The sequence below is a fragment of the Carcharodon carcharias genome, chromosome 17 (assembly GCF_017639515.1).
Source record: "Carcharodon carcharias isolate sCarCar2 chromosome 17, sCarCar2.pri, whole genome shotgun sequence".
In the NCBI taxonomy this organism is placed as follows: domain Eukaryota; kingdom Metazoa; phylum Chordata; class Chondrichthyes; order Lamniformes; family Lamnidae; genus Carcharodon; species Carcharodon carcharias.
The window spans coordinates 92,632,729-92,655,022 of NC_054483.1; the positions used below are offsets into that span (position 1 = coordinate 92,632,729).

General features: G+C 44.7%; 1 protein-coding gene across 1 annotated transcript in view; it reads left to right on the forward strand.

Moving 5' to 3' along the window:
- Nucleotides 1–22,294, forward strand: part of LOC121289678 (kinase non-catalytic C-lobe domain-containing protein 1) — a 278,354-nt gene that overhangs the window by 99,871 nt on the left and 156,189 nt on the right. The gene's annotated exons all lie outside the window — the stretch shown is intronic.

Consider the following 22,294-nt stretch of genomic DNA (forward strand, 5'->3'; position numbering starts at 1 on the left):
ATATAGAAAAGCCAATGGAATACTTTTCTAAAAAGTTAAATTGGCATCAAAAAAGATATCCTACCATAGAGAAGGAACCCCTGGGATCGTTAGTGGTTCTAAAACATTTTGAGATATATGTCCCTCATGGCTGAAAAGAAACACTAATATATACTGACCATAATCCCCTGACCTTTATAGAAATGCTTAAGGGGAGAATTTTCTCCCCATTGGGCAGGCTGAGCGGGAGTGGATGTGGGCGGGTGTGCCGCCGATCGCTGCCCAAAATCAGCTGGGCACCATCATTTTGTGTAGGCGGGCCAATTAAGGCCCGGCCAGCGTGCCGCGTACCCGGAAGCGCTCAGCAGTATTTGTGCGGGTGGGGGGAGTCGGGGCCTGTACTCTTTCGCGCCTCAGGGAGATTAAGGAAAGTCATAAAAATTTGATAAAAAAATAAAATTATACAGACATGTCCCCTCATGTGACATTGTCACATGATGTGGGACATGTTTATCAATTCACATGAAACAATTTATTAAATTAAAGAAGCCTTCATGAAATCTCATCTCTCCTGTGGATGAGTGCCTCAGTTAGTTGATTAATAGCCTCAACAGGCCTTTGACAGTTCAGCAGGCACGCAGCCAACTCCAATGCGCCCCCGCCAAACTGAAGATCTGAATGACATGCGGTGACATCGGGATGCACGCCCAACGTCACTGCGTGTCATTTTACACTTCGGCACCCCCGCACACCAACTGGAAGATTCAGGCCTAAGACTCAGAATGCCAGACTGTTTCGATGGAGTTTGTTATTACAGCCTTATAACTTGAAGGTTGTCCATGTTGTTGGAAAAGATAATGTATTTGCTGACGTATTATCCAGAATGTAATTTTTTGTTAGCATAATATATAAAACAAAAGATAAGAACCCGTCCAGAGATTCAGTATAAGAAGTGAAGTGAGAATGGGTGAGTGCGTGATTATAATTCTTATATATATGTTGCATATGTTTTTCTTACATTTTTGTAATGAAGCGCATTTGAAAATGAAGTTCCATTCCTTACGGGTGGAGGCATATGAGGAACCCGTCTTTGGAAGAATTGAAGGACATTAAATTTTGGACATTGTTTCTCCTGAGTTTTTTTTTAAGTTTACAATATTAATTTGGGGTAGTGAGTGTGCCATTCTTTGAGAAACCACAGGTTAAGGTAGATGTCCAGGAAGGAACATCTGTAGAGGGGAGAGATACTTATATCTTAAGTTAACAAAGAACTGCTTTTGCCAGGCTAAAGACTCTTGCTAATTGGTTAAAGACACCTGGCCCAAAAGAAGTTTTATTTATATGCAGTCTAGAGTGAGTTAAAATTTCCTTAGAAACATCTCATCAGAATAATGCATCTGTTTTTTTGAGAGTCTGCAAAGTTGTGATAATTAAGAGTCATCAGTGACAGTTTCGCCAAAAAAAATCAGTCTGAAGGAACTTCCAGATCTATTGTGACCGGAATACTGTTTGATAACAGCATCGAAATATTTTTGAATTTTATCCTTTTGATAGAAATGTTCCATCCTCCAGTCGCTGCAGAGGGCTGTGTTTGTTTTGTCCTGTTTTGTGTTTGCGTGAGAGTGTATGGGGTTTGAATATCTGTTTTTTTTAAATTGGGGAAAATCATTACATTTCTAAACAACAATCTGTATGTTAACCAAATTAATAACTTGTTTTAAAAGTAACTTGTTTTCTAATAAATCAATTTTTTTGTGTTTACTAAAAGAAGCCTGGCTAGATTCTTTTTATGCTGGGAATAAAAGCATCAAAGGTAAACAATTGGCCAGTTTTTTGTAGATGAATTAGACATTTAAACTATTATTGCAACCTGTGGAGAAGTGAGGCTAGAATTGACTGCACACTCCTCCCATCACAGGCTGTAACAGTCACTTGGTGACCTTTTGTAGATGTAACTACAGCAAGTGTTCCTCAGAATTTTTTGCAAATTAAATTCTCCATGCTCGTACATTTTCATGCATGGACAATTCAACAAAATATAAACAAATTATTTATTATAGCAAAGTGCAAAAAAAATCAAGTGTACATAGTGCAGAATGAAGAATAACACTATCTGTAAGAATCAAGGGCGCTTATTAGTTTCTGGGGATTCACATCAAGACACAAAGGCATGAAACATACAGTCCTCTACTGGCATATTTGAAAGGTAGGGGGCTTGTAAAGTAAAACGGTTGACCTGCCTACCACTTCCCTGCCCACCTCTGACTTGTCTCCCATATTACAGTTGGCTGGCAATGCGTCAGTCAGTCCACCCGCCCGCCCTTGAGCCTATTGAAGCTTTTATATGGCCAATTAAAGAACACTTAAGGGCCTCATTCCACTTCTGCCTCAATTTTACATGCGGCTGGGGAAGGTGAAGGTGAGGCGAGCAGCCCTGGCAGCTTTCACCCCGTGGGCTGCTCTCAAGCAGAAACGGTTGAGGGGGAGGGGTACTTTTGGGGAGTCCCATGTACCCATCAGGGGCATCCCCCACTAAAATCGTACCCCACCCTCCTTTATCCCTTCCCGGCTTCTAAAACCCTGTCCCCACCCCACTGCTGGGATCTACCCATGCAGGCCCGACCAAAATCCCTGACTGACTCACCTGAAGTCCAGGATCCATCACTCCTTCTTCCTGGACTGCCTGCAGTCCCAGCCAGGTCCACCACTCCATTCTGGCACTGGAGGGATTACAGAGCTGCTGGCCAGTCAGGTTTGCCAGCAGCGCTCGAGGGCAGGACTTCCTCCCAGATGGGGGCAGAAGTCCAACTCTGATCCAATTAAGGCTGCCCACCATATTATTCCTGCAGGGCAGCCGGGTTTCTGCTCAATAGACTTTTTGGCCGGGGGGTGCCGGGTGATCTGTGACCCCATAAAATCCAGGCCAAAATATCACAATGTCCTCTTTATCGGTGTTGACACAGGACCTGCTCATTATAAAGGTTGACACTGTCACAGTCAATACATCTTTCTGCAGCTCCCAACGTTTGAGTTTATTGTTCCTAGTGTTGTTCACTACTTCTGTCATTGAACAGTATAACCCGCTTTACTCGCACGAAGCAAGATAAGCCATAAAAGTATAAAAAGCATCAGGACAAATGAACCCTCCAAAGAAAGGACCACAGATTCTGATCTGGGGTTTTGTGGTACCAGCTTCTGATCAGCACTGGCAACAGTGTAATATCCAAGGACCAATTAAAGAGATGAGCACAACCTAGTACCAGTCTTAAAACCAGTGACAATGGGTACTGGAGACTTATTGGAATCAGTTGCCAAATGTTGTTGGCACTTAGAACAAGTTACTCTGTGAACTCAGAGTTATATGTAGCCTAGGTCAAAATGAAGTAATGTGAAGTCACATTGCAGCCTTACAAGAAGAAAGAACAACAGGGCACGTGTTGGCACAAGTACAGATGACAATATGTACTGATGGTGTTTCCTAAGTATCACTCAGAAGAGGGTCAGTCTTCTCTAGTTTCTGGAACTGCTTATAATGAACAAAATGAAAAATACTTGACAAAGGCAAGTAATCTGCTTTTTCTATTGTGTCAAAAATTGATTCAAGTGCATGTTGTGTTATTCCTATAGTTGGTCGCTTTCAGAAAAAAATCTGGTTAATTCATGATCTTTACCAATTTTTTAGTATTTAAGTTGCAATGGAATAATCCTACATTTTCCCTCCAAAAGTGACCAAAAACCATCCTAGGCAACTTGGCCAGGCATGAAGCATAAATCTAGCGAAATGGAAAGCCTCATTAAGAAGAAAAATAACAGTACCACTGTGAGGAATGTTTGTCATCAGGGAGAGTGTGCCATCTAATGGAGGAAGGCAGAGAACAAATTATTTACTTCAGCATGTCTGAAATAAATAAGTAATTGAGTTCTGTAGGATTATTTTGATTTCTGCAAGTTTCACGTTTAAAACAAATTACACCTTGGAAAACAGAATGCTGCATATCCTAAATGAAATATTTTTTTTGACCTGAGGAAGATATAAGAGAAAATACTACATTACGATACAATGTGGTGAATGTGTAAGTAAAAGTCATGCACTGAAATAAATCAAATAAGTCCCAAAACTGAGAAATTTTTAAAAATTCCCTTTTGTCACAAATCTGTTAATGTATGACTAAAAATCAATAAAAACTAGTAAGATTATTTTTGAGATTCAAGCATTTGCTGGTGGCAATTGACTAAAAACAGAAAACAAAGGACTTTAACATAAGTCAAACAAAGGCCCCATCATCACTGACCTTCCATCATAAAGTCAGAAGTGGGGGTGTTCACTGATGATTGCACAATATGCAACATCATTCGTAACTCCTCAGATACTGAAGCAGTCCATGCCCACAGGCAGCAAAACTGGACAACATTCAGATTTTGGCTGATAAGTGGCAAGTACATTCTCACCACACAAATGCCAGGCAATGACTATCTCCAAAAAAGGAGAATCCAACCATCTCCCCTTGACATTCAATGATGTTACCATCACGGAATCCCCCACTATCAACATCCTGGGGATTGCCATTGACCAGAAATTGAACTACACCAGTTATATAAATACTGTGGCTACAAGCACAGGTCAGAGGCTGGGAATTCTGAGGTGAGTAATTCACCTCCTGACTCCCAAAGCTCCTCTTCCATCTACAAGGAGTGCGACGGAATACTCTCCATCTACCTGGATGAGTGCAACTCCAAAACACTCAAGAAGTTCAGCGTGATTCAGGACATAGCAGTCCACTTGACTGGCACCCCATCCACTAACTTAAACATTCACTCCCTCCACCACCAACGCACAGTAACAGCCGTGCGTACTATTTTTTTTAGTTTATTATTTCTTGGGCTGTTGCACTTTCCTAATTGCCCTTGAAATGGCTTAGCAAGCCAATTTCAAAGGGCAGTTAAGAGTCAACGACATTGCTGTGGATCTGGAGTCACAAGTAGGCCAGACAAGTATGGCAGATTTCCTTCCCTAAAGGACAGTAGAGAACCAGATGGGTTTTTACAATTGATGATAGTTTCATGGTCAGCATTACTGAGACTATCTTTCAGTTACAGATTTTATTAATTGTATTTAAATTCCACTCGCTGCCATGGTAAGATTTGAACCCATGTCCCAGAGCATTAGCCTGGGCCTCTGCTTTACTAGTCCAGTGACATATTTACTACACCATTGTCTCCCCCAAGTCACCAAGGCTCCTTCAATGACAGCTTCCAAACCTGCGACCTCTATCAACCAGAAGGACAAGAGCAGTAGATGCAAGGGAACACCACAACCTGCAAGTTCCCTTCCAAGTCACATACCATCCTGATTTTGAACTATATCGCTGTTCCTCCACTGTTGCAGAATCAAAATCCTGGAACTCCCCTCCCAGCAGTACTGCAGGAGTAACTCTTTTGAGTACAAACCCGTTTCCATCTGTTCCTATTCAGATGAAGTTACATTGTTTCATAGTTTGCCATTGTGAGATTTGAACTCTTGATCTTGGGGTTACAAACCCAGTCCCATAACCACTTGGCTATTTAGGCCAAGTGTACTGCAGGAGTACCTGCACCAGATGGACTACAGGTTCAAGCACCCGAATCTGGCACCCTAGCACCATCTTCATGAATGAGAACAGGTGCATAGGGGGTGAAATCGGTTTGCACCAGTAATGTGATATAGGCTCATTGTGAACTGATTGCTCATTTTACACCACCCAATATTCTTTTCCAGAACAAATCATCTTTCTGTTGGCTAGGCGGCCTCTGGGCTGAACCTGGTGAGCTGCTTCGGGATGCCTGTATGGAGTGAGCAGCTTTATTTTCATGAGGCCCAGCTGCTAAAATGGAATGTGCCTCCTTCTGCACCATCCAGTTGGTCTGCTTGTGTGTATTACACTTGTTGATTCTCAGTGAGTTAAAACTTCTTGCTATAGATGAGTTCAGTGCTCTGCTGAGGCAATGACTATGGGCAAGATTTTTAGCTCAGTGGGCGTGTGTGCGCCTCACCCGCTCGAGCGTAAAATGACGCGCATTGACGTCAGATGAGCGTCCTGACATCAACGTGCAGTCGTGCAATATTTTGTTCGATGGGCACGTGCCAGAATCGACAGTGGCCTGCCGACAATTAAAAGGCCAAGTGGCCTTTGCACTTTTTAGGAAACCTCATCCGTGGGCGGGATGAGGTTTCCTAAAGCAACTAAAAATAAAATAAAAAACATAAAATTTAATTATTAACATGTCCCTGCTCATGAGGGGAAATGTTTTATTACATTTTTCATTTCTTTATTAATTTTTTTAACACTCTTCCCATACGCATCCCCCCCACCGCCCCCCACTGAGGCAGCTCTGTGCCTCAGGGAGATTCTCAAGCACGTACTTGCGCCCATGCGTGAAGTTCGCGTTCGCTTTGCTCGCACCCCCACCCACACAGGCAGCACTGAGCGATGCCGCTCGCATTTCACCTGCCTGCGTGAAGTTGCCTTCCAGCCTCAATCGCGGGCGGGGTCAGTTTCCTGCCCACCCCTGCTGAACCTGCCCGACAAGGGATAAATGCTGCCCTATGTGAAGTTTCTTACCGGTTGTTTTGTTCGCACTAGACAGTCACATTTAAGAAGGAAATAGATATAAATTTCTGAACTCTAAAGGCATCGAGGAGTATGGGGAGAGAGCGAGAGGACGGTCTTGAGATAGAGGATCAGCCATGATCATAATGAATGGCAGAGCAAGCTTGAAGGGCCAAATGATCTACTCCCACTTCTATTTTCTATGGCCAGAATTTTTACCTTGACGGGTGGGTGGGCCCCACCAGCTCGGCGGCGGGCGGGCAGCTGAACTTCGCCACCAGAATGGGGCCTGGCGCCACTTTGAGAGGGCTAGCCAATTAAGGCCCACCCAGCGGCCTGCTTGACGGGAAGCGCTATGCGCATCTTGTGTGGGAGGGGAGGGATTCCCCATCTGTCAAAGTGCGCTCTTACGTGCATGCACGCGCAAGAGCACACTGCTCCTTGAGGCAAAGTCCTGTCTCAGCGAGATTACTAACAGTATAAAAATCTTTAGAAATTGAAAAATATTAAAATTATTAATGTCCCCCTCATGTGACAATGTCACACGAGATGGGACATGTTAATAAGAAGCACATAAAATTTATTGACGTTTTTAAAAACAGACATGAAACCTCATCCTGCCGGTGGATGAGCCTTCATGTATTATCAGAAGCCCGCTGGGGCTCCTGGCCTGCCTGCCAGCCTTAAGGTTGGACGAGCAGGGCATTTAACAAGCTTAATTATCCTGTCAATGGCCTTAATTGGCCATTGACAGGTCGGCGGGCAGACAGCTGATTTCACTGTCCGCCCACCTTCCTCAATATTTAAATGGACAGGGCTGACGTTGGGGGTTCCTCTCGTGTCATTTTCCTGTCGGCAAGCGGGCCCCACCCCCAAATCACCAACAGGAAAATTCTGCCCAATGTTTCTATATTTCTAAATTGAGTTCACTGACTTGGAGATATGGCTGGCTCCATTTAACTACTGCAAATACTCTCAATGTTTGATCTTTTCTAACCTTATGTCATGAATTGCAATCTTAATCTTTTGATGCAAATCAAAATGGAACAATCAAGCCCTTTTCTTTACATGGGAATTTTAGCAAGGCAAAGGATATAAAATACTTCTGTTGATTTAACTCACTAGATATGTCCTTGTACTTGCATGCTAGGACTTGTATGTTTGCTTAGTCATTGAAATATAAGCAATTTGTTTACGCAGTATGACCAGTGATGAATGTAATCTTTGGATCAATTCAATTAAAAGATTAACATTCACTAAATCACCCAGCCTTCACTGACATTACTAAATGGTGCAATAATGTCAGCTCCAAGTTATATATTAACAACTAACAAATGTATTGTGACATTGCTCATGAGATACAAGCTGTGGGTTCTCCGTTAGGGTATTTATGCAATATAAGGAATAACCTCAGGGCCACTGATTTACAATGGCTGAGTAAAATTCTGTCTTTACTACATGATATTTTCTAATATTTATCACTGCTAAAGAGATTCCATTGCACAACGATAAAAATTGTAAAAAGCCAAATTGAGACCAGGAAAACAGGCAGTTAGTGTGACACCTGGAACCTACCTCCACTGATCCTGCTGTGTCCCAGTGGGTTATGATCTTAATCTGCTCTTTAGAGCAGCTGACAGACACATGCCCCAAAATAGAGCCATAGAGGTCTACAGCACAGAAAAAGGCCCTTCGGCCCATCGAGTCTGCACCAGTCAAACAAGTACCTAACTATTCTAATCCCATTTTCCAGCGCTAGACCCATAGCCTTGTATGCCACGGCATCGTAAGTGCACCTCCGAAAACTTCTTAAATGTTATGAAGCTTTCTGCCTCTACCACGCCTCCAGGCAGTAAATTCCAGATTCCCACCACCCTCTGAGTGAAAAAATTCTTCCTTCCCCTCTAAACCTCCTGCCCCTTACCTTAATTCCATGCCCCCTGGTTATTGATCCTTCCACCAAGGGGAAAAGTTCCTTCCTGTCTACCCTATCTGTGCCCCTCATAATTTTATACACTTCAATCATGTCCCCCCTCAATCTCCTCTGCTTCAGGGAAGATAACCCCAATCTATCCACTCTCTCCTCATAACTAAAACTCTCCGGCCCAGACAACATCCTGGTAAATCTCCTCTGCACTCTCTCTAGTGCATCACCCCCTTCCTATAATGCAGATTGCAGAACTGCACACAATATTCTAGCTGTGGCCTAACCAGCGTTTTATGTAGTTCCAGCATAACTTCCCTGCCCTTACATTCTATGCCTTGGCTAACAAAGGCAAGTATCCCATATGCCTTCTTAATCAACTTATCTACCTGTCCCGCTACCTTAAGGGACCGGTGGACATGCACACTCAAGGTCCCTCTGCTCCTCGGTACTTCCCAGGGTCCTACCATTCATAGTGTATTCCCGTGTCTTGTTTGTCCTGCCCAAGTGCATCACCTCACACTTATCCGGATTAAATTCCATTTACCACTGATCAGTCCATCTGACCAGCCTGTCTATACCCTCCTGTAAACTAAGGCTATCCTCCTCACTATTTACCACCCCACCAATTTTCATGTCAACCACAAACTTACTGATCAACCCTCCTACGTTCAAGTCTAAATCATTTATATATACCACAAACAGCAAGGGACCCAACACTGATCCCCGTGGAACCCCACTGAACACATGCATCCAGTAACAAAAACACCCTTTGACCATCACACTCTGCTTCCTGCCACTCAGCCAATTCTGGATCCAATTTGCCAAATTGCCTTTGGGCCCTTATCTTCATTATCAGTCTTCCATGCGGGACCTTATCAAAAGCCTTGCTGAAATCCAAGTAGACTACGTAAAATGCATTACCCTCATCGATGCACCTGATCACCTCTTCGGAAAATTCAATCAAATTGGTCAGACATGACCTTCCCTTAACAAAACCATGCTGACTGTCCTTGATTAATCCCTGCCTCTCCAAAGGTAGATTAATCCTGTCCCTCAGAATTGCTTCCAATAGTTTCCCCACCACTGAGGTTAGACTGACTGGCCTGTAGTTCCCAGGTTTATCCCTTCCTCCCTTCTTGAATAACGGTACCACATTGGCTGTCCTCCAGTCCTCTGACACCTCTCCTGTGGCCAGAGAGGTATTGAAAATTATTGCCAGCACCCCTGCTATCTTCTCCCTTGCCTCACTCAACAGCCTGGGATACTTTTCATCCGGGCCTGGAGATTTATCTACTTTTAAGCCTGCTGGACCACTTAGAACCTTCTCCCTTTCTATGCTAATTTCGTTAATTATATCACAGTCCTTCTGCCTGATTTCCATACCCTCGTCGTCCCTCTCACTTGTGAACACTGATATAAAGTATTCATTTAGAACCCTACCTACATCTTCCGGTCTCGCACACAAATTACCACTATAGTCCTTAATGGGACCTACTTTTTACCTAGTTATCCTCTTACTCTTAATGTACTTGTAAAATAGCTTTGGATTTTCTTTTAGTTTACCTGCCAATGCTTTTTCATGCCCCTTTTTGCTCTCCTAATTTATTTTTTAAGTCCCCCCCTACACATTCTAACTCCTCTTGGGCTTCCGCTGTTTTGAGCCCTCAGTATCTGCCATAAGTCTCCCTTTTTCTCTTTATCCAACACTGCATATCCCTCGACATCCAGGGTTCCCTGGATTTGTTGGTCCCACCCTTTGTCTTTACTGGAATTTGTTGACCCTGTACTCTCCCTATTTCCTTCTTGAATGAGTCCCACTGTTCTGATGCAGATTTACCTAAAGGTACCTGCTCCTCCAGTCCTCTGGCACCTCTCCTGTGGCCAGAGAGGTATTGAAAATTATTGCCAGCACCCCTGCTATCTTCTCCAGTTCAGTCCATTTCTCAGCATCCAGGAAATGCAGCGATGGTTTTGAATGGATAAATGAGATCCAAAAGTCATTCAGAAATACATTTAATGTTTTAATGTCCCTCAGTTGAAAACGTATGTAGCCACTCTGGCCAAATCAGATCTGATCTTATTAAAATCTGCCTTCCCCCAATTTAGAAATCTAATTTCTGGCCCATCATTGTCCTTTTCCATAACAACCTTGAATTTAACGGAGTTGTGATCACTATCTGCAAAGTGTTTCCCCACTGATACCTCTACCTCTTGCCTGGTTTCATTCCCTAAAATTAAGTCCAGGACCTTCTATCTACTGGCTTAAAAAGTTCTGCTGGATGCATTTTAAGAATTCCGTTCCCTCTAAACCTATCACGCTATGACTAACCCAGTTAATGTTGGGGAAGTTGAAATCCCCCACTATTACTACCCTATTATTTTTAAACTTCTCTGAAATATGCCTACATATCTGCTCTTCTATTTCTCTCTGACTGTTTGGGGGCCTATAGTGCACTCCCAGTAATGTGATTGCTCTTTTTTTGTTTTTCACTTCTATCCATATGGCTTCATCCCTCCTTACTGATGTAATTGATTCCTTGATCAATATTGTGATACCCCCTCCTCTTTTACCTTCTTCCCTGTCTCGCCTGAAGACCCTATATCCTGGAATATTTAGCAACCAATCATGTCCCTTTCTCAACCATGTCTCTGTGACAGCAGTGACATCATACTTCCATGTGTTAATTTGTGTCCTCAACTCATCTGCCTTATTTGAGAGACTCCTTGAATTAAAATAAATACCACCCAACCTTGCCAAGCTCCCTTGTGCCTTAACTGGCCTATAGTTTCTATGCTTTCCAGACTCACTTGCTCTCTCTTCTAATTTTGGCTGTGCATCTCGCCTTGATGAACCTCCTCTCAGGATCCCATCCTCCTGCCAAGTTAGTTTAAACCCTCCCCAACAGCACTAGCAAACCTTCCCGCAAGCATTTTTTTCCCATTCCAGTTCAGGTGCAACCCGTCCGCCTTGTACGGGTCCCACTGCCCCCAGAAATGATCCCAATGTCCCAGAAATCTAAAGCCCTCCCTCCTGCATCATCTCTCCAGCCATGCATTCATCTGGACTAACCTCCTATTTCTACACTCACTAGCGCGCGGCACCGGAAGTAATCCAGAGATTACTACCTTTGAGGTCTTGTTTTTTAATCTGCTTCCTAGCTCCCTAAATTCTGCTTGCAAGACTTCATCCCACTTTCTACCTATGTTGTTGGTACCAATATGTACCACGACCTCTGTCTGTTTGCCCTCCCCCTTTAGAATGCCCTGCAGGTGTTCAGTGACATCCTTGACCCTGGCACTAGGGAGGCAACATACCATCCTGGAGTCATGTCTACGGCCACAGAAACGCCTGTCTGTTCCCCTTACTATCGGATTCTCCTACCTGTATTGCTCTTCCCCTCTTTTTCCTCCCCTCCTGTGCAGCTGAGCCACTCACAATGCCATGAGTGTGGCTGCACCCCCCAGAGGAACCATCACTCCCATCGTTTTCCAATATAGAAAAACAGTTCTTGAGCGAGATGCACCCTGGGGATTTCCTGACTACCTGCCTGTCACCTTTCTTCTGACTGATGGTCACACATTCCTTCTCTGTCTGCACTTCTGTAAGCTGTAGGGTGACCATGTCTAAAAATGTGCTATCCATGAAACTCTTGGCCTCACGGATGTACCTCAGTGTCTTCAGCTGCCGCTCAAGCTCTGAAACCCGGAGCTCAAGTAGCTGCAGCTGGTGGCACTTCCTGCATTCGTGGTCGGTCAGAGCGCATGGAACATCCAGGACTTCCCACATGTTGCAGGTGGTACATAACACAGGACTGAGCTGCCCCGCCATGCCTCTAGTTGAAAAAAAAACCCTTGCTTTAAGTTAAATACAGTAAAAAAAAGTTAAATTATTTATGCACTTTAAATAAAAACTAGACCTCTTTACCTTTCCTTAGCTTAATCTATTTTAAACTGGAGAAAAACTTGAAAAAAAACACTTACCAACTACTCACCAATCAGCTCTCATCTTTGTGCTGACATCACCTTTTGAAGCTTCCCCGCACCCAAGCTGGTTCTGATCTCTCTCCCGCTCTCTCATGCTGTCTTGTGATGTCACTCATGTTAGTTTCAACAAGAACTGACTGCAGGACACTCTTCCCAGACTGCCTCACCACGATGATGACTGCAGGACACTCTTCCCAGACTGCTTCACCACGATGCTGACTGTGGGACACTCTTCCCAGACTGCTTCACCGCGATGATGACTGCAGGACACTCTTCCCAGACAGCTTCACCATGATGTTGACTGCAGGACACTCTTTCCCAGACTGCTTCACCGCGATGCTGACTGTAGGACACTCATCCCACTCTGGGCAGAATATTTTGTTCAGTGTGTGAGTGCATTTGTATTTAAATTCTTCAGCTCCCTGAAGCAACTTCAGGGAACTTGCACCCTGCGCTCCCTGCGATTGCGCAGACTTCAGCGCTCGCCCTTCTCCCACCCCCAAGCTGGGCAGTGCTGATCGTATCAGCGCACGCTTCACGGTGGCTAGCTGCTAATTGGCCAGCCAGCGTGAAGTCACGTTCGGAGGCTAATCGCGGTCGGCGGTCTGTTTCCCGACCACTCCCAGGCCCGCCCATCACGCCCCACCCGCTGAGCTGAAAGTTCAAGCCAATGGGTCCTTTAAACAAACAGATTGCACTCCAATTATATCATTGGACACAACAGCAATCTTAATGAGAACCCTGCCTGGGCCTTCACTCCTCCGGCTAACTCAGCGAGAAGAGGATCTGGGGCCAAAAGAGGCCAAAAAGGCTCTGGATCTCTTTTATAAGCTTTCTCTATGGGTTTCCTGCTCAGCACTCCACAAAGAAAGTGTTCCTTTCCTGGGGCTAACTGCTCCCCAAACCACAGAGTGCTCTTGAACCCCCTCCCAAGCACTTTCCAAGTGCTGGGTGTTGTAAGGTTGCATGTTGCCTCAGGAAGAGGTCTAGCAGCTTGTGTGGTCGAACAATAACTATTTATTAATAATGTTACTATATACATATGTACGGGATACAGCCCTGACTTGGTACTGTCTTCATATTGACTTCTACCAGACTCAACACTGCACTCTACTACTCCCATGTGACTCTCCATATCATAATCTGGGTGGCATGGTTTCCTGAGTCCCAAACACCCTAATATTACATTGGGGACTGTTCCTTCAGGTCTTTGGCAACATTCCACTTGTGCAGGCTGTTGTTTTCTTGTTTAACTGGTGTTTGACGCAATGCAAGCCGCTAGTATTTTTGGCTTTATGGGTGCCTTTTGTTGCATTTAGTTTGGTGCAGTGTTATTCTCTTATATCTTGCGCTTCACTGAATCACAGAATTGTTACAACGTAGAAGCAGGTCATTCAGCCCATCATGTCTGCATTGGCTGTCTGAATGAGCAATTCACCTAATGCCATTCTCCCGCCTTTTCCCCATAACTCTGCACATTCTTCCTTTCCAGATAACAGCCTAAGTTCCTTTGAATGCTTTGATTGAGCTGCCTCCACCCACTCTCAGGCAATACATTCCAGACCTTAACCACTCGCTGAGTGAAAACGTTTTTTCTCATGTCGCTTTTGTTTCTTTTGCCAAGCACTTTAAATCTGTGCCCCCTCATTCTCCATCCTTTTACAAGTGGGAACATTTTTTTCCCCTATTTACTCTGTCCGGACCTCGTATGACTTTGAATACTTCTATCAAATCTCCTCTCAGACTTCTCTTATCCAAGAAAAGCAGTCCCAGCTTCTTCAAGCTGTCTTCATAACTGAAGTCCCTCATCCCTGGAATCATTCTTGTGAATCTTTTCTGCACTTTCTCCAATGCCTTTACATCTTTCTGAAAGTGCGGCACCTGGAGCTGGACACAATACTCCAGCTAAGGCTGAACCCTTGTATTTTTGGTCATTTCTGAAAGAAATCAAAGTGTGACATCACAGGAAAACAAATAAATAATTGCTTGGTGAATATTTTGCTCATTTATCTTCAAAACTTGGATAATTTATTAATAATTGTAAGTTTTCACTAGTTGTACTAAGGTTTACTAGCAGTAGTGAAGGTTATTCAGAGTAGCAGTGCTTATAAATTATAAATTAATTAAGAATAAATTAATTAACATGTAAAGATGGCAGGGCAGACGATGTGTTGTGACTGCAGAATATGGAAGTTCCCAACACCATCGTGACCCATGACAGGCTGTCTGCAGTAAGTGGCTGCGGCTTGAGGAGCTTCAGCTCAGCGTCATTGAGCTGGAGGCCAAACTGCATTCACTGCGATACATCAGGGAGGAGGATAGTTACTTGGACACTTTGTACCAGCAGGCAGCTACACCCTGAGGATAGGGTCTTCTGATTTGGCCAGTGGTCAGGGACAGGAAGGTGAGACTGCAAGTGAGGCAGATATGGGGACCCAGAAGGTAAAAGTGGAGGAGTTTCAGCCTTTGCATTATCCTACAGGTTTGAGATTCTTGCAACCTGTACGGATGGAAGTGGTGGCTGCAGGATGGATGAGTAACCCGACCATGGCATCATGGTACAGGAAGCCACTCAGACTTATTAGGAATGTAGTGGTAGTTGGAGACGGTATAGTCAGGGGGATAGACACAGTTCTCTGTGGTCAAGGGTGGCAGTCCAGGTAACTGAGTTGCCTGCCCAGCACCTGGGTTCAGGACATCTACTCTCGGCGAAAGAAGAACTTGTAGTAGGAGGGGGAGGATCCAGTGGTCATGATCAATGCCAAAGGCACAGGTAGAACTAGGAGAGAGGTTCTGCTGAGAGAGTATAAACATTTAAGGGCTAAACTAAAAAGCAGAACCTCAAAGGTGATAATCTCTGGATTACTAACTGAGCCACAAGCGAACTGGCATAGGGTAAATCAGATTAGAGAATTAAATGTGTGGCTCCAAGATTGGTGTGGGAAAAATGGGTATCAATTCGTGAGGGACTGGAACCAGGTTTGGGGAAAGTGGGAATTGTGCAGTTGGGACAGTCTTCACCTGAGCTGTTCTGGGACAAGTATTCTGGCAAATTGTATAACTCGGGTGGTAGGGAGGGCTTTAAACTAAATAGTGGGGGCAAGGGATCAAGTTTGGGAAAATGTGATAAATTAAATAGAGAAGAGAAGCCAAAAGAGCAAGGTAGAAATAAGGGAAATGATGATCAGAGCATGGCAGGAAGGGACAGAGTGTACTTAGAGTGCGCTAGCAGATAAGGCTAGAGCTAACAAAAAAAGTAAAAAGTTAGAATTAAAGGCTCTGCCTCTGAATGCACGTAGCATTCATTATAAAACAGATGAATTGACAGCAGAAATGTAAATAAATAGGTATGACCTGATAAGCATTAGAGAGGCATGGTTGCAGGATGAGAAAGACTGGGCCCTGAATATTCAAGACACATGTTATTTAGGAAGAACGGGAAGAGATAGGTTTATAGGCCTCTAAACATTAACCACACTGTGGGACAGAGTATACAGGAAGAAACAATGGGGGCTTGTGAGAAAGGCACAGAGATAATCCTGGGTGATTTTATAGGTCGGACAAATCAAATTGGCAAAGGTAGCCTGGATGATGAGTTCATAGTGTTTTCGGGACAGCTTCTTAGAGCAGCACATTTCAGCACCAACCATAGAGCAGGCTAAACAAATCTGGTAATGTGCAATGAGACAGGATTAATTAGTGACCTCATATTGAAGCTGCCCCTAGATAGCAGTGATCATAATATGATTGAATTTCACATTCAGTTTGAGAGAAAGAGGGGTGGATCTAAGGCTAATGTTTCAAACTTAAATAAGGGCAATTATGAGGGCATGAAGACAGAACTGGCTAAAGTGAACTGGGAAATTAGGTTAAGGGATAGGTCAGTAGAGATGCAGTGGCAGACATTTAAGGAGATATTTCAGAATACTCAGAAAAGATACATTCCAATGAGAGAAACATACTCTAAGGGAAGGACACACCATCCTTGGCTAACTAAAAAAATTAAATATAGTATCAAATTGAAAGAAAAAGCATATAATTCTGGAAAGATGAGCGGCAGGTCAGAAAATTTGACAATATAAAAAACAGCAAAGAATGGCTAAAAGATTAATGAGGAGGGAGAAATTAGAGTGTGAGAGAAAGCTAGCTGGAAATATAATTTATAAGAGTTTCTACAGGTATTTAAAAAGGAAAAGAGTAAGTAAAATGAGCACTGGTCTTCTAGGGATTGAGAATGGGGAATTAATAATGGAAAATAAAGAAATGACAAGTGAATAGAACAGATATTTTACATCTGTCTTCACTGTAGAGGAAACAAATAACATCCCAGGAATAATTTTGTATCAGGTGAAAGAGTGTGGAACTTAAAGCAATTATAATTACTAAGGAAAGAGTACTGAGAAAACTATTAGAACTAAAGGCTGACAAATCCCCAGAACCTGATGGAGTGCATCTTAGGGCCTTAAAAGAAGTTGAGTTAGTGGATGCATTGGTTGGAATTTTTCAAAATTGCTTAGATTCTGGAAAGGTCCCATCAGATTGGAAAATGGTGACTCTGACTCCTCTGTTCAAGAGAGGAAGGAAACAAAGCAGGAAAACACAGGCTAGTTAGCTTAACATGTGTCGTAGGGAAATTGTTGGAATCTTTTATCAAGGAGGTTATAGCGGGGTACTTTGAAAATCTCAGTGCAATCAAGCAGAGTCAACATGATCCTGTGAAAGGGAAATCACGTTTGACTAATTTATTGGAATTCTTTGAGGAAGTAACAAGCAACATGGATAAAGGAGAACCTGTGGATGTGTTGTACTTATATTTCTAGAAGAAATTTGACAAAGTGCCACATCAAAGGTTATTATGTAAAATAAGAGCGCATGATATAGGGCAGGTTTGTCCAACTTTTTCGCTTGGGGCGGGGTGGTGGTGGTGGGGGTCACATTTCCATTTTTCTCTCACTCAAGGGCTGATGAGCAAATTCTGGAAAGATAAGGTTTGGCACAACTTTAAACTGCATTTCAAAAAAAAGTTGTGGCATTAAGAAAAGGAACAACTTGCTGAGCAAAAATAAAGCAATGTCAAAGCAATAAATTGTTTTTTTTTAAAAAGTGTACTAAATGAAAATGGCCAGAGTGTGAGAGGGTCAGAGTGTGTGTACCAGACTTACTCCCAGTCGCACGGTGCTCACTCACTCACCCTCACCCACTGTGAGGGGTATGAGTATGTGGTGGTGAGAGTGAGTGAGAAACCTGAGACTGGGAGTAAGGCAGACCCACACTCACTCACTTTCATTTCTACACATACACGCACTCATTCTCTCACTCCCATGTTCACATACTCTCACTCCAATGCACACACACACACGCTCACTCACTCTCATCCCTTCCCCACACACACACACTCCCTCACTCCCACGTACACACACACTGCGTCACTCCAACACACACACACACACACACTCCCACACACACACACACTCTCCTCCCCATCACACACACACTCACTCCTGCACACACACACGCACTCTCACTCCCATGTACACACACACTCTCACTCCAACACACACATACACTCCCCCCTCCACGGAAACACACACACACAAACTCTCTCTCTCACTTCCACACGCTCTCTCACTCCCGCCCATACACACGCACTCAATGCCCCCCCAATACTGACTCTCACACCCACACACACACGCTCCCTCTCACTCCCACATGCTCTTTCACTCCCGCCCACACACACGCACACTCAATGTCCCCCCAATACTGACTCCCACACCTACATGCACACACACACACACACACACACAAGCTCCCTCTCACTCCCACATGCTTACTCATTCCCGCCCACGCACACGCACACACACACACACACACACACATGAACACTCAGTTCCCGCCCCCTCCCTGCCCACACTGATTCTCACTCCCAAACACAAACTCTCTCAGTCTTCCCCCTGCTGCCCCCACCCACCCCCTTACATACACACACTTTGAGTGGAATTATCCGGTCCTGTTGATGGTGGGCGCGAGCGGACAATCTGGCGAGAAGGCCAATAATTAGTTATGTGCTGTCGTGAAATGGGTAGTCACACTGACATGTTTCACAACTGTGCATAAGCAATGTGCACCTGGTGAGCTGCACTTCACTTGAGACTTCAGGCAGCACTCGTGGTCATCAGAGCCAGGCTTTGCAGGCAGCACCACATCACTTTTAGGGGGCCTCATGGGCAGGTTTCCACCTACCAGGCCAGCCATAAGGTGGGGGTGGCTTTTCAATGGCTGCAGGACTAGGGCTTGCTTGGAGAAAGGGGAGAAGTGGCCTCAGGCAAGGGAAGAGGCTGCAGGCGGAGGGCTGTACTGGGGAAGGGGGGTATCCCAATGTGTGTGTGTGTGGGTGGGGGAGGGTGGGGTGGGCAGCACATGTTGATCTGTGCACATGGGGTCAAGATTGTGAGCCTTCAGAGGAGATGAGGCCAGATGGAGATGTGAGGGTGCTGGTGAGAGAGTGAGTGGTGATATTCCTTGAGCTGACAGTGAGTGAGATGCCAGTGAATGTGAGGGGGTCTGAGTGTGTGAGTTTAGAGTGATGAGATGGTTGCCTTACCCTGGTGGCACAGATGAGATCATTCATCCTCTTCCTGCATTGGATGGCCAGCCTTTTCTGTGCAGCTTTGGCGCTGACCACCACTGCCACCACCTCCCAAGCTGGAGTGGTGAAATTGCTGGACCTCCTGCGGCCAGAGCGGGGATGGAGGACATTGCGGCAGGCCTCCAAAAGGCATTCCAGTGACGGGTCACTGAACTCTTCTTGGCTTTCACTGGAGCAGTCCTGGGCTGCAAGCATTGAGAACTGTGTGCACCGCTGCAGTTTAGATATGGCAGCCAGAGTGAGGAAACGGTGAGGTAACGGCATGGTGAGCATTTCAGAGGCTGCCCACCAGCAAGATGGGAGGTTACCTGTGGCTGCATAATTAATGAGGGGGAAGTAGGCGATAAAGGGCAAAAACCTGCCACTGTAGCCAGTGGGTAAAATGTCTTCTTTCATACTCCTATCGCACTTATGGTAAACCTGGGATGATTCCGCCCTCTGACTCTCTCACTTACACACACACACACACACACACACACACACACACACAAAAGGACTCTCACTCCCACACACAAACACACACAGACAATCAACCTATCATTTACCCACACGCACACACACACACACACAAACACTCTCTCCCTGCCCCACACACACACTCTCAATCTCTTGCTCACGCACACACACATGCACACACACTCTTTTACTCAATCTCATGCACGCTAGTCAACCCCTTCCCCACCCACCCACCGCCTCCCCTCCGACCCCAGGCTCCACAGCATCTCACACCCAGGCCTCTCAGCCAGCCTCTCCTTCCCAGGGTGCCACCAGCCTCTCCTCCCTGGGGCCTCATAGCCAGCATCTCCTTCCCAGGGCCCTGGCAGCCTCTTCTTCCTGGGGCCCCAGCAGCATCTTGGCAACAACCCGACCCTCACCCCCTCCACCACCAAGGCTCTCTCACTGTTGCACATGGTCTTCTTTCTCTCTTCTCTCGCATGCTTTCTCTTGCTCTTTCTCATTCTCTCACACACTCTCGCTCTCTCACTCTCTTGCACTCTCGCTTGCTCTCTCTCACACTCGCTCTTGCTCTCTCTTGCGTTCTTTCTCTCGTGCTCTCTCTCTCTCACTTGTTCTCTCTTGTGCTCTCTCTCTCACTCTCTTACACTCTCTCGCTCTCTTGCGCTCTCTCTCACGCCCTCCCTCTCTCTCTCTCTCTCTCACTGTCTTGTGCTGTTTCTCTCTCTTGCTCTCTGGTACCCTCTCTCTCTCTCTCTCATTCTCTCATCCCTCCCTCCCCCCACCTCACCTGAAAGAAAATCTGTTTCTCCCCAGTCCACTCACCACCGCTGGTGTTCGCTGCTCGTCCAATTACAAGCTGTCACTAGTGAGCCTATCAGCAACAAACGTGGGAGAGGTATGGCCTGAGATTGGAGGAGCAGCTCCTTGCATAAACTTCCACTCCAATTTATCCATTTGACCAGTATTTTGAAAACTGGTTCTGGGGGTGGCAAGGAGGTGCTTCAGGGGCTGGATGGGGTCAGCTGGTTAGACAAGCTGGTATAGGGGGTAACATATTAGCAAGAACAGAGGATTGGTTAAATGGGCCATTTGTGGGTTGGCAGGATGTGATGAGTGGAGTGCCCACAGGGATCAGTATTGGGGCCTCAACTATTCACAATTTATATCAATGACTTGGATGAAGGGACCAAATTACGGTAGCTTAAATTTGCTAGTGACACCAAGGTGGGTAGGAAAGTAAGCTGTCAAGAGGAGGTAGAGAGTTTACAAAGGGATTTACACAGGTTTAGTGAGCAGACAAAAATTTGGCAGATGTGGGAAATGTGGGAAAATGTGAACTTGTCTACTTTGGCAGGAAGAATAAAAAAAGTAGCATATTATTTAAAGAGAGTGATTGCAGAACTCTGATATACAGAGGGATCTGGGTGTCTGGTACATGAATCAGGAAAAGTTAGTAGTAGGTATAGCAAGTGTTAGGAAGGCAAATGGAATGTTGTCGTTTATTGCAAGAATGCAATGAATGGAATATAAAAATAGGGGTGTTATACCACGGTTGTACAGTTTTAGTCTACTTACTTAAGGAAGGATATAAATGTGTTAGAAGCAGTTCAGTAAAGGTTCATGTCACTGATACCTGGAATGGAGGGGGTATCTCACGGGAAAAGATTGGACAGGCTGGGCCAGTACGCTTTGGAACTTAGAAGAATGAGGGGCGATCTTGTTGAAACATACTGAATCCTGAAGGGACCTGACAAGGTGGATGCTGAAAGGATGTTTTCCCTTGTGGATGAAAGGAATTTTTTTCTCTCAGAAGGTCATGAAACTTTGGAGCTCTCTTCCCCAGAGAGCAATGGAGGCAGGGTCAATGAATATTTTTAAGGCAGAGGTAGATTGACTCTTGACTAACAAGGAAGACTAAGGTTATCGGGGTAGGCAAGATGTGGAGTTGAGGCCACAATTAGATCAGCCATGATCTTGTTGAATGATGGAGCATGCCTGAGGGGTTGAATGGCCTACTTCTGCTCCGAATTCATATATTCGTATGTTCCTGTGAACTAGTATCGACATAATCAATGTCCTTATTAATAAAACCGAGGATACTGTATGCCACATTAACCATGTTCTCAATCTGCCATCTTCAATGACTTAAGAAAATATACACCCAGGTCCCCCTGCTACTGCATCCTCTTTAAAGTTGTACCCTTTATCATATATTACCTGAACATTTTTGCCTTCATATTTTGCCATTGAAGGTTGTTTTGCTCTTATCTTAAGCACTTGGGAGAATGACCATTTCTCGAGGAATACCTTGCTCTCAAGGAACAGGATAAGCACTTCCATGGAGTACACATGCAGATGCCTAAATCAAGGAGGCAGGTGCCTTATGCAGTGAAGCATGCCTATAGGTCCCAGCAGAATTATTTGTGCATGTCCTAGACAGTCTTATCTTTGCTGCTTGCATTTCGCTGGGGAGGCAGTATCAACACTTTGCCAGCTCTTGCAAATTAGCCTGTGAACATCAGACACGGCTGGAATGCTGGTCTGTCTTGTGATTGTATAAGAAATGTTAAAGAGTTTCCAAACAACCATTATGCATCCCAAAATAAAGATGAAAAAGATGGGAAAGATGGGAAAGGCACCTCCTTAAATTCCTAGATGATAACTTTCCTTTCCTATACTTGCTTCAGCATCAGATCTAGTTCTCTCACTGAA